The sequence below is a fragment of the Corvus hawaiiensis genome, chromosome 2 (assembly GCF_020740725.1).
Source record: "Corvus hawaiiensis isolate bCorHaw1 chromosome 2, bCorHaw1.pri.cur, whole genome shotgun sequence".
In the NCBI taxonomy this organism is placed as follows: Eukaryota; Metazoa; Chordata; class Aves; order Passeriformes; family Corvidae; genus Corvus; species Corvus hawaiiensis.
Genome location: NC_063214.1, coordinates 91,848,419 through 91,866,292, shown reverse-complemented (window position 1 = coordinate 91,866,292; position 17,874 = coordinate 91,848,419). Strand labels below are relative to the sequence as shown.

Here is a 17,874-nt window from a genome sequence, read left to right as displayed (position 1 = left end):
ACACCATTGTTAGCCAGTATCCCCAGGGCAAACTTCCAGCTCTGTTCTGACACATTACCCCTAGAAGTTATCAATAAAGCACTTCACCAAGTACTGAACACCGGTCAAATCAACAAACTTCTAACTTTTCTAATGTGGTTCATGTTATTCAGTCAACACTAACAAGTCCTTTCTTAGCACTAGTTATCCTTTTCTCCTCCACTTGGCATTCTTACATACGGAATTCTCACCCTGTCAACAGACATGAAAGGAAACATTTCCTGCAGGAACAAGCTAGACATAGATAACATTTATCAAAGGAGAGGCCCTTCTTATTCTTTCTCTCACTTCCATTTTGGAATATATCTCTATTTTAAAAAGCATATTTTCATTTGCAGTTTAGATTTATCATAGAATCATAGAAGGGTTTGGCTTGGAAGGGACCTTGAAGATCATCTAGTTCCAACCCCACTGCCATGGACAGGGACACCTTTCACTAGACCAGGTTGTTCAAAGCCTCATCCAGTCTGGCCTTGAACACTTCCAGGAATGGGGCATCCACAGCTTCTCTGGGCAACCTGTTCCAGTGCCTCACCACACTCACAGTACAGAATCTCTTCCTTGGATCTAATCTAAATTTACCCTCTTTCAGTTGAAAACAGTTGCCTCTTGTCCTGTCACTACAGGCCCTAGTAAGGTCTTTCTCCATCTTTCCTATAAACCCCCTTTTTGTACAAAAAGACCTCAGTAAGCTCTCCCCAGAACCCGCTCTTCTCCAGGGTGAACCCCAGCTCTCTCAGCCTGTCTTAATAGGATAGGTGTCCCATTCCTCTGACCATCTTCATGGCCTCCTCTGAACCTGCTCTAACAGGTCCATGTCTTTCCTGTACTGAGAACCCTAGAGCTGGACACAGCACTGCAGGTGGGGTCTCACAACAGCAGAGTAGAAGGCAGAATCACCTCCCTCGACCAGCTGGTTGTGCTTTTTTTGGCTTTCCGGGCTGTAAGGGCACATTGGTGGCTCATGCCCAGCCTCTCATCCACCAGCACCCCCAGGTCCTTCTCAGTAGGACTGCTCTCAATCAATACATCCTTCATCTGTATTGATACTGGAGCTTGGACAAACACAGGTACAGGACCATGTAATTGACCTTGTTGGGCCTCATGAGGTTCACCTGGGTCCTATCTCTCTCAAGGTCTCACTGGATGTGAAGGTCCCTCTGGAGATCTTCCTGCAGTTCTAGACATTTTCTTCCTCAAGGCATCTCCCAGCCTGGGCTTGTGACATGCAGGACAAGGTAGAGTTGAAATTGGTCACAGGAAAAAGGTGAAAGGCAGTGCAGAGCTGCTCCAAGCAGTTCAGGATCTTTCTGCTTTCTTCTCATTCCCACCCCACCTGTGGGACTGGCACCCACCTTCTGCCATTATTTCTAGCAAGAGAATTCAGTTCCCTGTTGAGGAAGGACAGTGAGTGCTGATGACTCCATGCGCAGTTTTTGACAGCTCTTCTCCTCTGCAGGGAAAAGCAAATAGGAGGGATCAGTAATCTGGGGACTAAAAGCTCTTAGTGCTGGTGACTCAAACACCTTATGTGAAACAGCAGAGCAGCTGGAGGGGTGCCAGCAGCATCTCCTGGCCCAATGCCTTGGCCTGACTGTGCTACCAACCCGCTTGAGTGAGCTTTGCCACTTCATGGCCCTGCAGTAGAACCAGCAGGAGCTGGTGGTCTCACCTGTACAACGACCTTCTTTGGGCCATGGAGGATACACAATCAGCCTCATAAAAATTCACTGGGGTTAAATAGGAAGAGAACGTGGAATGAGAGAGAAAAAAGGTCCTGATTTAAACACAGAAGTTGGAAATCACCTCATCTCATACTGAAGGTCTAAAATTAGCACGAGGAATCACATGCTTGTTTCTCTCCACTGGCTACAAAGGGATGAGCTCAGATACAGAGGTGCTATAAATCCCACCCCAGGTTTATGGTCATACCTGTTGCTGACAGGAATGCCTGATGAAAATTGGTAAATATCTCAGGATGCACTGAGGCAGGATGGGGCTGAGATCATGTTGGGAGGGAGCATATATGCAGGAAAATAGGTATGTGGTAAATACATTTATTTCTCAGATGTTTCAAGCATATGCTTCAGACTTGGACCACCTCTTGACCACTCTCTAATTCACTAGGCCTAAATCCAAAGTAGATCCTTGAGAATTGAATGTGCAGCTTTCTTCTATTAATGATTACTGAAATATCAAGAAAATACATTTTACAGTTTACTAAACACTTGCAGGCACTTTTTCCATATGTTGCCTGGAAGTAGAGCTGGCCTCCTTTAAACAAGGAGAAAGTTTTTCTGTAGATGACAAAAGAGATGAGATCGGCTGTGAGCCTGAATGAGGCCAATATTACTCTTTTTTATGGAAATTCAACAGTATTTTTCAATTCATTATGTGAAAATGGCAATTTTATCCATGATGAACAGCCCATAGGCCACACAGGGACACCTAAAACTCGTGGCCTGTCAGCAGACCAGTAGTCCCGCAGCAGCTCCTAGGGCTGGCTCCCCTTGCTGTTGGTGGAGGCAGAAAGAGCAGTGCTATGTTGGGAGCTCCAGAGCAGCCGGGTCAAGGTGGGCTTGCAGTGCCATTGTCTCTTTCTATGGCAACAGGAGAGGCAGGAGCCAAAGCAGAGGAGCCAGGCCGTGTGAGAGCTGCTCTCTGGGCAGCCCAAGGCTAATCCCTGGTTCTCCTGTGCAGGGGCATTGTTCCGTGCTGACCATGGCAGATGGAGACAATAGGCAGAGTAACAAATCATGGCTGCACACACATACTTACTGCTTTTAGCAACTCCCTGCCTTCCTGGGCATATTATTTATGGAAACCTGGACTGCAGTGGTGTCTGTTGACCAGTGCCATGTTGCAGTAGGCATCCTACAGAGACTCTCCGTGGAGTTGCCACTATGCAAAAGTCAAAACCAAACCACAGTGTTGGGTGGGTGAGGGAAACAAATGGGTGGGGAAGACAGTTCAGGATGGGAAAAATAACAGGAGGTTTACATTTGTCATTACTTGTCCTGCCAGTTGCAACAGTCACAGGGTTTCCTCCCCATTTCCCATGCCACATGTAGCACCAGTGGCTGAAAAGGCAGTGTGGTATTCCCGGTGTGGGATCAGCTGTTGACTGGCAGTGCAGACAGCACACGACAAGGTACTGGCACACTGCGACTCTTCCCCATTTCCCTTTTCACACAGTGAACTCCTGAGTGAAGTTCCCTGGCCAGGTGAGGTGTGCAGAGACCAGTTTATGACTATAATTATTTTTGTAACAAACCACAGAGGTTAATTTCCATATTTTGTTTATAGTAACAAATGTCAGTGCATTTTTTGTAAAATTATTCAAGTTAAGATGGCTTTGTTTGCAGCTCATAAAATAACATTCATGTTCCTCTCCGAGGATGTGCTACCCAAGGCCTCCCCCACCCTGCTACTGTGGTCTCTGCTGTAGCAGTTTGTCTTTCCGCTGACCATAATCCCACAATATGTCCCCATACAGCAGGCAATATTGTTTACACAGGTTAATAAATGGAGTATTCTGTACAGTAATTTATGCTGTAAAGTATGTACATATATCACAGTAGCAGTCACAAATGCTTTAAACTGCCTTATTTATTAGATTGGTTAGCATTTCCCCCCTTGATCCAGAATATTTTAAATTATTTTTATCTTTTCATTAGGTATTTTTTTAGTTGCTGCATTTTGACCCAATTATTGAAAAAAAATGTTTTTACAATAAATAAATATCTAAAATTTAAGTAGAAATAGCAAATTCACTGCCCATCCAACTAATATAGCTCTGATTATGATTACAAATAAATATGGTATACTCTTATCTGTGTATCATAGTATATGCCAGAAATCGTATTCCACTTGTGATCAATATGAACAAGAGCTTTAGTAACTTTCACTTGTTTCATTCTTCCATTGTGAGACAAAAATATAATAAACTACGTACTATAAAATGTCCCCCGCAAGAGCCCTGGTCTTGTTCCTCCCTCAAGCAAAACTCACATTGGCTTCAATGGGAGATTTACCTAAGTACAACATAGGGACATTACAAAAATAAATATATGGCATATAATCAGTACTTGTGCTTTGTAGTCAGTCCTTTCCTCTTTAGTAAGCAACATAGGGTAAATGCTACATCTGTAATGCTCCTCTGTCTCACTCCTTCCCTTCTGCTGTATGAGTAAAAAATTGGGATTTAAAATCAATCATATTTGTTCCATTTGCTCAAGAAAAGTAGAAATATTTTGGGGATCAGTTCCAAGCCAAACTAGAAAATAGAAGAAAATGTTGCTTTTGTTTATTTTCATGTTAAATTATGTTACACAATTAAACAGGATAATGCATACAAAGGCAATGAAATTATCAATGACTTGTTTTACTGTTTGGAGATTTTGCTACGTCCACAGTTCATGTAAAACTCATGTAGCACAGTTTCTGGGATGGTGAAAAATCCTACTGTAATGTAACAGAATGAGCCTTAAGGATTTGTAAGAATAAGCACTTTTATATTAAAAAGCAAATATTAATTCATCAGTAATATTACTTTTTTAATGTGACAATAAACCATGAAATCAACATCCTTCTGTCTCAATTATGCCTCATCTGTCTCTTTCTTAAACCTTTTTCCAAGGGAAGCAATTCCCTGGTTCTGTGTTACGGCTTTTGAATCTCATCACAGTCACCTGTGCTCCTGCCTAAGTGACCTACCCTCATCCACACTTCCTTCGTGGGTGAGCTCATGAAAGCTTCATACAAGGAAGGAGGAAAGGCTCTTTCATTACAGCAGATCTCATTAGCAGGACACCAGTTTAAACTGGGTTGTCTGGCAGAACCAAAGATGTCAAAAGAGGCAGCTCTCTAGGAAAAAGGAGAGCAGTCGCTGCTACATTTTGGTGAGGCACCGGATGAGCACATCACCAATCCAAGCTTTTCTTTATGCAGATGTAGGAAACAAGCCCCTGTATTTAAGACCAGTAATGTCTGTTAAGTAGTGCCAAAGCCAGCCATGATTTCAGCAGTTGCAGAGCAGCAGTTCACAATTTACAGCCGCTATTATAATAAAGCCACAAGAAATACAAGTCACTCTCCACCCTGCCTTCCACTGTCCTCACACACACGCACAATGTTTACCAGCTACTTCCCAATTCCTATGGCTTCTTCCCACATAGGATTGCCATCTCGTCGGAGTATTTATTCCATACTTAGGCCAAAACCTAAATGCTGCTGTTTTAACATGGCCATTTTCCAAGTGGTGGAGTCTTGTGGTTCTTCTCTGCTCTATCAATACCTGTGGAGTCACGGCCTGGACATTTTCCTATTTCTTACTGGGGAAGATATATTTTTCCAAGCAGCATCTGACAGCCAGGGCAGGTACTGGCTGAACATCTCAGATGCAGCACGGAAAAAATGACCAAACAATATTCTGCACTTTGGTGAGTCACCACCATACACAACCTGTGCATTCAATGGACTTTAACCATCACAAGCTGAAGCACATAAATGGAGAGCTTCAGCTACTGAGGGTGGAGAATGGATTTCAGGAAGTGAATATGACTCATGATGGGCTGACACACGGCATTGCTGCTCCTGATCACTGCTGGGAGACTGCTGTTGGGACAGGAAAACAGGCAAAGAATGGTCTCCCCAGGTTCTGCCTGCAGCATCGAAGGATGGGAGACCACTTCCCAGGCACGGCCTGCAGCAGCTGAGGATCTGAAGAACCACGCACAGAGGGACAGTTCCACGTAGCTGTGTTTCCAAGCCCACCAAGGCTCAGAGTGAGCCCACTGCTATCTCCCACACCAATGCTGGTTCAGTCTGACACACCAGACACAGGTTCAGTACCGTCTGCCAGTTAATGCAGCTCTTTGTTTTAGCACTGCATCTCCCTCTGAACACCTCAGTGCTTGGCTGGTAGTCCTGCAAAATATTCATGCAGAATTTTACTTCCTGACTTGTTCTTCTTAAACTTCCTCTTCTCAGTGTAATTCAAGGTCAGGAAAGAAATTAGGCACCACTGAGCTAAAGACCTGGAGGGCCCATTACAATGATCTAGTCTTACTTCCCAGGAAAACACAGGCCATAACATTTAATCAAGGGACTTCTTTATGAAAGGCTAATAACTTGATGAAGAGAAGCCTAACCTTTTATTAAGGCACCCAATCTTGATTTAAAGACACAAAGCAATGAAGAATTTTCCACAGCTCTTTGACTCCTGTTTGCTAAAAATTCTGCCCCAGTGCTTCATTTGGAATGGTATCAAAGCCAACTGCAAAGTCATACAGAAAATAAAAAAAGAAAACTCAAAACCTGGAAATGGGATATGTGTTCTGAAAGGGGAAAAAATGGGGGAAACCTTGCATTTTAGGGGGGTTTCTGCTCCTATTTTAAGGAAAGTATGCATAGACAGTAGTATTTGCTATTCTGAAATAAAATAGTCTGTGATCTTGTTCACTGAACATGCAAGCCCACAAGACAAAACACAAAAGGAAACATTGCAATAAGTCCTGCTGAAATGCAGGCTCTGTCATCGTACTTCCAAATTTGCAACAAGCTCACATTCATCATAATGTGATTCTTACATTTTCTTTAATTTAAAAATAGGAACCAGCAGCACATCTTGATGTTCCTTAAAATGAATGCCAGGCCACTCAACTGCCTGGATAGCGATTATTAGCTTGAAACCTCCTGTCCTATGAGGAATTACAAATCAGTAGAGATGTACTGTTACAGTGTCTCCTAGGACCATTTATGCAACTCCTGACAGTGTGAATTTGAACTGATTTGATATTCTGTAGTCATTTTTCAAACACCAGTATTACAAATTAGCTATAAGAAGCTAAGGTTACATATGTCAAGAACTGTGACTTGAGAGCACATATGCCTACACGGAGCTTAAAATAATGGGGAACACAGGCCTATAGATACAGATCTTTCTTCTTTTTTTTTTCCTGCTCCCTAGAAAAAAATTATTAGTCACACAGTGCTATGGACTGCTCATGATTTACAAATCCTAGCAGGTAAGCAGGAGAATGAACACTAAGCACAAGGAGTATATCCATTTTGGAAAGCCACTGGGGAAAGGGTACCCATGTGTAAAAGATTTCCCTGAGAAAAATCCCCAGCCCTCTCACTGCTGTCATGTTTCTCAAAAAGTACTAAAAGGAAGCTTTTGCAGCCATGTCTACTTAATGGTTTAGGCATTGTTAGAAGACAGATCCTTTCAGGTGCCTGGGATCTGGATGACTTGGATAAACCTTCGCTTGAGGGAAGAGCTCCTGGATCCAGGCAGACAGCAATGCCTAAGCAGGGCAATAATCTCCAGTCCCCTCTAAATAATCGGCACCTGATGCAGGGCCCCAGACAAGACCTTCCACCCAGATTAGAAAAGTACATTCCTACAGGTATTCTTTAGGGTACCAAGCAAACCTCTTAGGAAATGAGTGGGCCAGGCAACAGTTCCAGGTTGGAGGTGTTTGTTTGTTCTGGAGTTTTCTTTGCAGGCCAATACAGCAGGTTTTTTGTGGCAACCTGAAAGCAAGCCTTAACATAAACAGGCCCTCTCTCAGGAAGAAAACCCACTCCAAGCTGCCCATTGGGATCAAGTATTTATTTGTAATTAATACTGGTGTTTGAAAAATGACCACAGAAAATCAAATCAGCAGAAACTCACACCGCCAAGACAGGCTCCACAGTCCCAACACCAGCCACAGTACACCCTCTGCCAAGGATCTGGGACCTGTTCCACCACAGCATGTGTGATCTATCTTTAGGTTGTTCTTGCACGTCTAATACTACCAGCAGCAGAAAAAAATTAACTAGGCTTAATGGTCCTTTAATGTGATTTAATAGAGTAGTACTTAGTGGTATCCTAAACTCACTGATGAACCAGGAAAAAAAAGAGGAAGCTAAGAGTGATGAAAGTTCTTTAAACTTCAAGGACACAAAATATAAACAATACAAAAATATAAATCTGCTTCTCCAAGACACTGCAACATGGTAAGTCTGGATTCAGTGGATTGTTTTTATAGCTCTCTTCATGATGCAGAATGGACTAAAAGCTTAAAAATAGGTTTAGATGAGGCAGACATAATTTGTTCTTGTTTCATCAGAACATAAATTTTTACCAGGGAGGAATTTAAATATCTAGGCTTAGGCCTTCTAACTAGCTTTCTAATCAAAACAAGGTATTCCTTCCTGTATATGAAGTTATTTGAGTTAAAACACTGCAAGAACGGAGGATTTAAGCTTAAACACTGTAAATGAGGTGTACAAAAAAATCTTATTTTGTATTGGCTGCTCTAGATCAGGCTCACAAAACTCATCATCATCATCCAGACAAAGCCACAAGAAGAGGATAAAGCTATCCTGTCTGTTTCCAAGCATATGACAGGGGTAAATTGATACCTATTTCACATGCTTTCATAAAGCTCCTGTAAAAGCATGAATAGGTGCTTTGAGAAGATGGAAGGCAGTTGGAACCCTGAACACAATCCAAAATTCTCTTTTGATTATACCTTTATCGTGCATGCTTTCTGAAAATTTTACACTGAAGAAACAGAAGTGACCCAACTGGGTTTGCTTCTTCCGCTCAGCTGTTCTATTCACCTTTCAATTCGCCTTACCAGTGCCAATTTAAAACATGTGGGTCAGCACAACTGGCTCATAATGAAGAGATGACATTTGGATTACATTGTATTTATTAAAGCATTATTAAAGTACGAAAAAGATTACACTAACTGGTGTCTTCCTAATTTTAAGTAGTGTTGCAAATTGTCCACCATCCTAGTTGCCCTCTCAAAAATAACCTGGACAGATCCTAATTCCACTCCAGCTCCCTTTTGAACAAGATCTCAGAAACAAAAGCTTTGTGGATTTCAGCACAAAGAATCCCAACCTCAGCACTGAATCCCCTCAGTGGCACTTCCCCAGGTCATATTCTTCAGATTACTCCTGAACATCATTCAGTCAACTTCCAATTCACTCACAATTTCCTACCTGTGAGAACTTACTCATTTCCAAAACTACATATTAATATGAAAGACACCTCGGTTTATTTAGCCAACACAGCAAAACAGCACTGCAGTATGAAGTAGGCTCAAAAAATAAGAAACACTTGAAAGTCAATTCCTTTTTCTGCTTCCAGAATGTCTGGAGTTTTAGTTGTAGAAGGCAGAACTATGCAAACAGGGCTCCCACATAAAAATCACAGCCCACAAGAGATGCATGGGAGAGACACCTTCAACTCCAGAACTCTAAAAAAGCTCTCTGCACTGAGTCGTAATAGGACAGGAAGATAATCTATTTAACTGAAATGCATTTTAGTGCCTGGCTCCCCTGACAGCCCTGGAGGTCACTGTCTAATGCTGCATGAATTATCTGTGACTTTCCAAGGAGCAATTCTCACAAGCAAGAAAGCACAGCCAGAAAATTAGTGTCTCAATACCAGAGAATTTAGCACATACAGGCAAACAAATATAAGGTGAAGTAGTTGTGGTTCTTTTGACATGGAAGACACAAATTGGCTTTGATTGAGCTACAACTTCACGTACCAACCTGGGCTGAGTTGGTTTGAAGGGATACACCTCCTGGTAAATATCAAGGGGAGCTCCACCTTCATTGTGCTGCTCGTGCTTTCAGGTTTAGGTACATCTTACAGGCATACCATGGAATTCCAGATGACCCAGCCTTACTACCCTTCACTGCATCTTGGATGTATTACCAGAAAACTAGACTTTTAGGATGACCTGAATGACTACAAAGAGGTAATAATAAGAGACCTTGTATATTGGCATGGAAAAGCTCTTACTGTGGAGACAGCATGGACAGTGGGGGCAATGCATGTCAAGACTACTAATACATGAAAAGGAAGTCATAAATAGCTTAAGGATGGCATAAAACCAGATAGCAAAGGGAAGCATTGAAAAGGCTTTTTCAATTAAGGGTAAGACCTTTCTTCTTGAAGTGGTAGAAAACAGGATTTAGGAAGGGGAGACAAGGTCAGGTTACTGGATAATGCAGTCTTCCTGGGTGGCAAGATACCTGCCAAATGAAATGAGACAGCATGAATGTTAGAGATGCCAGAGAGGAGCTGATTATAGTAATTAAGGTCTGAGGTGACGAGCTCAGCACCAGCTATCTAAAAAACAGTACAGAGGGCTCAACCAAGACATCTGATCAGGGTACAGCTGCAACCCAAACAGCTAACAAGATGTTCGGCTACTCAGACAGTACTGAATTCTCCTCTGGCATACCGTCCATGCCCCTTCCCAAGCTCTAGAAGATCCTGAAGAGACAAGCAGAGGTCAGAGAGTAAGAATGAGAATGAGTGAGTTGGGGGTCAGAGGGTGTAAGGGTAGAGGCAGAGACTATCACCAGAAGAGATTGAAAGGAATGAGATTTGTTTATCTCAGAAAAGAGGCAGATAGGAAGGCACACAGTAAGATAAAATACCAAATACTCTAGAGAAGAAATACCTGACATTTCTCTCTAACTTGCTGCATAACACAAGAATAAAGGAACATTCAATGAAATGAAGACCTCATGTATTCAAAGCTGATCAAATGAAATTCTCTTTCACATAATGTGTAATTGGAAAGTGGAAGATATCACCACAGGAAGCACTGAGGTCAAGAACTGTGCAGGATTCAAAGAAGGATTGGATGGCTATGTGGATCACAGGAATATCCAGTCAGAACAATTATGCTAAACTTTGGAAAAAGAAAAAAGACAGGCTTTCAGAATTTAAGCCAGTACCTGACTATCGGAGAATTAAAATTAGGTTTCTGTAAGGGTAGATTATTCCACATCTTTCTCAGAAGTCCTTCTATCTTCTTCGCAAGAAGTTGATGCTCTTCCCTTTAGGCCAGAACATCAGTCTACATGAACTACACAATTTCTATTTTCCCACTTCCACATAAGCTTTGGAGGCACTGAATAACTTTGTGTAGCTGAAATAATGTCAGCAAATTCAACCCCTCCTTTTTTCACTAGTGATACATCCATGGCACCACCTGTAGTTAATCAGCACAAGGTGTTTTTATCTCAATTTCCTTTATCATAACGTGGCTACAACTGTGGAGCTGCAGCCTTGTAGACGGAGAGCAACAGCATTCACTACCTCCCTCACCTCACCCCAGAGATAAGCTCAGTCTTGTCAGCTCCTTTTCACTGTCTTGCATTCCCTCTTACAGAAGAGGCAAAACCTTGATCAGGACCTAAGCTTAATCCAGTAGTAAGCTCTCTGTTGGGAGGCTTGTGCATATGAACCTCCAATTTCCTGACAATATACCCCAAATAGAAGTGATACACTCTCTTCTCTGGCCATAGTGCTAAAAGGAAGGAGCCCAGGTTTCCTGTCAATGTCCATGTTAATCTGTATGCTCTAAACCATATCTACCAGCTTCAGGACCTCAGGGCTAAGCAGGAGATACGGGCTCCACCCAACTTCTCTGCTGCAGTGGCAGCAGTTCTGTATTTGCACCACAGCACACGTCAGTAAATTTACTTCGAGTGCCTCTCTAATGCCTGCACAACCCCGCACTATTTTTCTAGGCATAGGTAGTTTCCGAGATAGGCATAGGCACCTGAAACCTATTTAATTGCAGTTTTAGTGCTTACATCCCCTTTTGCAGGTATACCTGTTTGCAATTTTCCCCTCCTTCCCAAGCCTGGTAAACTACATGTTGACCTCAAATTCAGCCTGTTGCTGTCCCAACTCTTCCTAAGTAGTAGCCCAACAATCTCTAGCTTAACTAGACCCAAAGCTAGCCCTGAAAGAAGACAGGACAACATTTACCTTCCCCCTACCCTTTCCTCCTCTTTGAATGTGGTTTGGGGGAACCCACATTCAGTATGGCTTGCATGCAAAGGTTGTTCAGTCTATTAGCAGGCAGATAGGTACAGTTTAGGAATCTGTAAAAACAGAATCCAAATAAAAACAAACCCTGAAGCCTTGGGGAGGAATTCTTCCTCTAAACAATTTTCCTACTTTTATCTGTGTCTTCATTGTCCTCCTGCTTGTTCCACAGGACAGTTTCATGTACTGTATTTGTGGATCATTCACTTGACTGAGTTATATGTTCCTGAAGCTGTATTTCACCATAGCCGACTCAATGGAATCAGAAGGTAACTGTCCTTTTCTTGTGCAGCAGTTTGTGAAGTTTCTGCTCTGTGCTCACTACCACTTCCTTAATTTTTATAATCTTGTATTGCTATAAGTATTTTCTGGTATCTGTACTGATCATTACTGTAATTTCAAAATCTCTTTAAGGTCTCTTTGACCCCTCAGAATGAGCCTCTTAACTTTGCCTCAGAACTGAAATCATTGAAACCATTAAGAGTTTAGTTGCTTTATAATGCACCTTTCTCCAAACATAACCTTCCTGAAACAGTGACCCATGCTCCATGCAGTAGTCTGGGGCCTAATAACCATCTTCCACAGGACTGTATTGCCTCTTTGGTGGTGCATTATAGCTCACTGTTCCATCGGTCTAGTGTCTTGTTTGCCTTTTTTATTGCAGCTGTGCACTGAAGTGACGTTTCCTATGTGCTTTTTTTCCACAGTAACCCCTTTCTCTCTCTGATCAGCGTGTTGAATGCAACACCCATTCCCTACATTTGCTCTTTGTTCCCAGACTAATTACTTTTCATTTTCTACACCAAGCAGCATTTGCCATCTGCTGGCTCATCAACTAAATGATCCAAATCCCTTTTGAATCCGCTTACATTGTTCCTTTTCTCTTCTCTGTGCTTCCAGTTTTACCATCCAACCAGTGGAGATTTCATGTACACAGTGCTCAGCTGAGGCACAGTAGCAGAGAAATGGGAAACCACAGGATCTTCTCACACCTAGGGCAGAGCATCCTGCCTGGATTTGCCACTTGCTGCATTCATATAGAAAAGAAGGGTTAGCTTTGGCAAAAATTAGGCTTACATATGCTTCGGCCTGCTTGAGATAAAGGATGGCTTTAAGCCCAGCCCTGTGCTGGAGGACAGTGCAAGGCAGTCTCTTACACCAGGGATCCCAAGGTGGGATGCAGCTTTCAGAGACTTCATCCAGTGTGCCCACACCAAGATACAGCACATACTCCGCTGCCCACCTCACAGCTTCCATAATGTGTCCTGGAGGAAGAGGCACATTCCACATCTCCTCACACCGTGTCCTGTTTGCGTGTGCATGGGTGTCTGCACAGGTGTGCACATGGGGAAAGGAGAAAAGGAAAGATGAACATGGAAACAAGATGAGATTTCACCAGCACCGTTATAGCCCTACAGGCAAAAGTATCCATTTCATCTCAGCCCAACATGGCAATTTCTGAAAACCTGGCACAAAGACTTAATTGTGGTTGACCCAATTGTGGCCTTAGGGTACCCGAAGGGAGAATACAAAAAGACAGAGACTATTTGCAAGGGTATGTAGTGACAGAACAAGGGGGAGTGGCTTCAAACTGAAAGAGAGTAGGTTTAGATCAGATATTAGGAATAAATTCTTTACTGTGGGGGTGGTGAGGCACTGGAACAGGTTGTCCAGAGAAGCTGTAGATGCCCCATCCCTGGAAGTGCTCAAGACCAGTTAAATGCAGGGCTGAGCAACCTGGTCTAGTGAAAAGTGCTCCTGCCCGTGGCAAGAGGGTTGGTGCTAGATATCTTTAAGGTCCCTTCCAATCCAGGCCATTCTATGATGATTTTATGAACTTGTTCTGAAATCCCTCAGGAAATGTCCAGTGTGTGGAAGGCCAGATATATGTGTAAGAATCAGGGTTCAGATGAGGATGTGCACTTTCTTCCGGGCTCTGAGAACCAGAATAGTGCAGGCTAAGCACTAATGCTTTTAAAGCAGGGTTTATGAGCAGGCTTATGCTGTGCTGAAGCATGTGCCACATGGCATTCTCTTGGAAACTCTTTTCTGCCTCAGCAATAGGAAGCCTGATTTGCTGGTCTATTGCCTTTGCCTTATTTTGTTTGTCATTTAAGGAAAAAAATGTCTTGGACCACCCAGAGTGAACAATCTTTCGGATCATTTTTTTGGTCTTCCCTTGAAAGCATTGCCCACACTTGATGCATTAGCAGTTGCCTATCCGAGGTACATTCAGGTAAGTGAACTAGACAACATCTGCATGGCTTGCAAATTTTCTAATAATTTATGTGGAAAATGACCACAGAATGGTTTGTTCAGAAAGTTAACATTTTGCAGCTGTTTTAGGGTCCACATGTAAAACGATCTAATTTTTCTTTAGGGTTCATTGATTTTCTGAACCCCAAGTTCAGAAAGACCGAGCTTGATTTCAAACATTGGCTGCTCTCATTTATAGTGTTTTTACACGGTGATTTGAGTTAGGAGTGCAAAACATAGATAAATCTTTAATAAGCTATGAACGTCAGAGGAAATAATTTGTGCTATGCCTTTCTCGGGCAGGCAATCAGCATAACCAGCCAAATTAACTTGTCTTTGGCTGTGATTTGAGATACTACATTTTATTCCAAATATTTCACATTTAAAATCCGCTGGAGTTCTAGACACTCTGTATTTTTGAAAAACAATTTTTAACTCTAATTGAGCATGGAAAAATTAGCATTTACTCCATACTGCACTCACATCCTCTGTTCTGCTACAACAGAGCAGTAGGGAAAAAGAGTTTTGCTAATTCATGGCATTCTTTATTAATACGTAAATCAGAGGAATTCATTGCAGTCATGAGTGGAAAGATTTTTCATAGTCTTCCTTTTAGTCTTAGGTCTCTAATAAAAGAATGAAGCTCCAAGCCAAATCTCAGTTTCACATCTGAAGAGTTAGCATTCTGAGAGAACAGTGACAGCCAATATTCAGCATTTTTAAACAGTAAAACTGCTGCAATCTGGTTTAGACCTGTTCCTGTACATCGCAGCTGTATGATTTGTGCAGCACACAGCCTCACAGAACTGCCTGGAATTCAGGCGTGTGATTGGACCATGCATCCCTAGTATTATTCAATTCACTGGAACTTCTGAAAACCTTCTCTATCATAAAGTTTAGACCCCACCTGGCGCTTCAGTCTTGGTTTCCCTTCTGGCAAATTTGCATACAATGAAAGTAAGACAGGAATCTTGCAATAAGGGAAGGATTTCAACGTTCCCTCAATGACAGTATGATTTCCTCTATCTCATAATCTGAAGCAATGGAAATTCTCCCCAAATGCATTGCAGAGGCCTCTGTCTACATGCAACCCAACCAAACAAAAAAACCCCAGACCTGTATTGACCAGTCTCCTCCTCTGGTTCACAAACATCCTCCGGATATTTTTGTACCTCTAGCCTCAGCACAGATTTTCTTTCTTTTCTACTACTTTCTACTACTAGCATGGTTGTAGCACTCATGCCATTTCATCCTTGCTGACATGCCGTCATCTTTTTCCCATTTTACTATCCACATTCTACTTGTTTATCTCGTCCTTTAGTGTTGTGGCAATTCTGACTCTCTCTGGGACTCCACACTGGGCTGAGAGCCAGCACAGGCCAGATCCATTCAAGAGGCTGTTTTCTCAGGAGCTGTCAGTTTCCCAGTACCTTAGAACAGCCAAAGGATAAAGTGTTAAGAAGACTGTGATGCATGGCAGAAAAGTGAGAAGAATATGAAAGACTGGTTTTTGTGACTAACATTCATCCTAGCTAATACCAAACATTCCAAAGCACAGACATTTATGTATGGACTAGTCATCCTAGAGTCTGTATAGTCAGGTACATTCAAGGCTTGCTCAGCTGTGGGTATCTAAATTAGGAGAAATTAATTCAATCCTTCACTTCTGGTTCAAATTGTATCTTCTGTATCAGCATTCACGAAATCCACTACATTCACTTCACTGATGCCAATAGTATTTTTCAATACTTACATTCTTAGAGATACCACAAGACATAACATGAAAAACTATGCCAGAGTACAGCTCTGTCTTCCAGAGCACCTCAGGATCCTTCCTGCTTGTTAACTGCAAGTTGCAATAGAATCTGTAATTTGTTTGGTATTCACTGTTATTCAGGAACCCTGAGAGACAGAACAAATACACTGACTAATTTCCACCATGGAGAAGCTGAGCTCTCCTATGGCTTTACAGAGAAAGAACCCCAGAAATAATGCTTTGCCCTCTGTGCAGAGAGAATATGTAAGCCAATGGCATCCATTAATTACAATACCAACAAAAAAAAAAATCTTGGCAGGAAGAAAAATATATGGACTTCAAATATATAACTCATGATTCTGAGGAGAAGGAAAAGACTGGCTCCAAGCAGAAAAGGGGGAAAGAACTGGAGGTAACTGGCCTCATAAGAGAAAAATCCTTTGCCTTCCTTAGCACAGACTACCTGGAGTTTACAGCAGAAAACTAGTATTTCAGAGAGTAAGAACTCTGCTCCTATGCAACTTTTAAACAGGTTGACAAGGGGCCTGCAAAGTCCTGCAGTCAGCAGGGAGTCCATCTGCTGGGTCACTGTCAAGAGAGATACATGCCTCTGAATATGGAGAGACAGGGCAGTTAGGTGAGAGACACAGCTTTAGGCTTCTTTATATTATTGTGATCCAATATGCCTACCCTGGGTTTTGTTGTTGGTTTGAGGCTTCTTCCAGTTGCCTAACAGTGACTTTGTTGTTTTGAATAGACTGTCCCATGTTGTAGCAAGCAACCACTTTAGGCAGAACCCTGTACGAACATCTGTGTCCAACAATGCTTCAAGCTCAGCTGGGAACAATCAAGAAATTGTAAGAACCACAGCAAACGAGATCAAGGACTCCATTTCAACTTCTCTTTGAAACCAAGAGGCAAAACTTGTAATCAGTGAGTATTAGCCTAGGATGACTATGAAAATAAAAGGTCAATGGAATAAAGGCACGCATTATATCTATATATGGATAGTGTACTCAATATCTTTGAGTACTGAGCCACAGTTTCAGATTCATTAAAAATGGGGCTGCAGATGGTGATCCACTCATGTATATTTGCTCTTCACACAAGCAATTTTGCGTGGAGGGAACTGCTGAAATGGAGACACCAGAGCACTATCAAGATGATGTAGAAATCTTTGCAGATGTGCAATTTTCATCTAAAATAAATTCTAATACAGTGTCCTAAACTGCTTCAGCACAAAGTCAGCCAAAATAAAACTTATTTTTATGTCTTCTTCCCAGTTGCAAGGGCAGATGCAGCCCTGACATATGACTGGGGGAGGATTCTTCACCATTCAGCTGTGCCCACAGGATCTGCACCAGCAAAGAGTGTTGCACCCACCAATGGTAATGAGCAAGAGGAAGAGAGAACCGAGAGATCTTTAGACTCTTCAGTAAACCCACACTTCGTGTAAAACAGGCCTGATGCATTGCTCCATTCTGGACACTAGTGCGCCTCTCCAAAATGACTACTGGGAAGCAAAGTAGGTTCATAAAATAAAGCCATGAGAACAGGCCCATGTGCCAGCATTTTTTACTCTTCTTAGTTGGGCAGTTTGAAGACACAGGACAAATATCTGTTGGTGACACCTTTCCCTTCAATCACTGGTCCTGTGATCTGCAGCAGTAACACAACAACCATATTGCTCCATCATTGGAAAAATGCCTGAAGTGAACTGTTGGCTCTGATTCTTTCCAACAGCCTTTCCAGGTTTGTTTGTTTTTCATAACTGCTTTGCTTCCCACCATTTTTAACCGAGGTCTTTATTCTTGCCTTGAGAACACCTTCTGTGCAAAGAGCCTCACAGCCACTTCCCCTAATGCGAGGCCCAAATGTAGACTGCTGCTCTTTGCAAGTTTTGATTTTATGTTATTTTATCCTTTCAGAACTGTTCTCAGTAACATGCTGAGAAATT

At 42.3% G+C, this 17,874-nt stretch overlaps 1 long non-coding RNA gene across 1 annotated transcript; it reads left to right on the top strand.

The window, feature by feature from the left end:
- Positions 1–13,902: 13,902 nt before the first annotated feature.
- On the top strand, positions 13,903–17,874 carry LOC125336701. Its single transcript, XR_007207824.1, has 3 exons — positions 13,903–14,141; positions 16,675–16,850; positions 17,201–17,874. It is a non-coding gene; the product is annotated as an uncharacterized LOC125336701 (long non-coding RNA).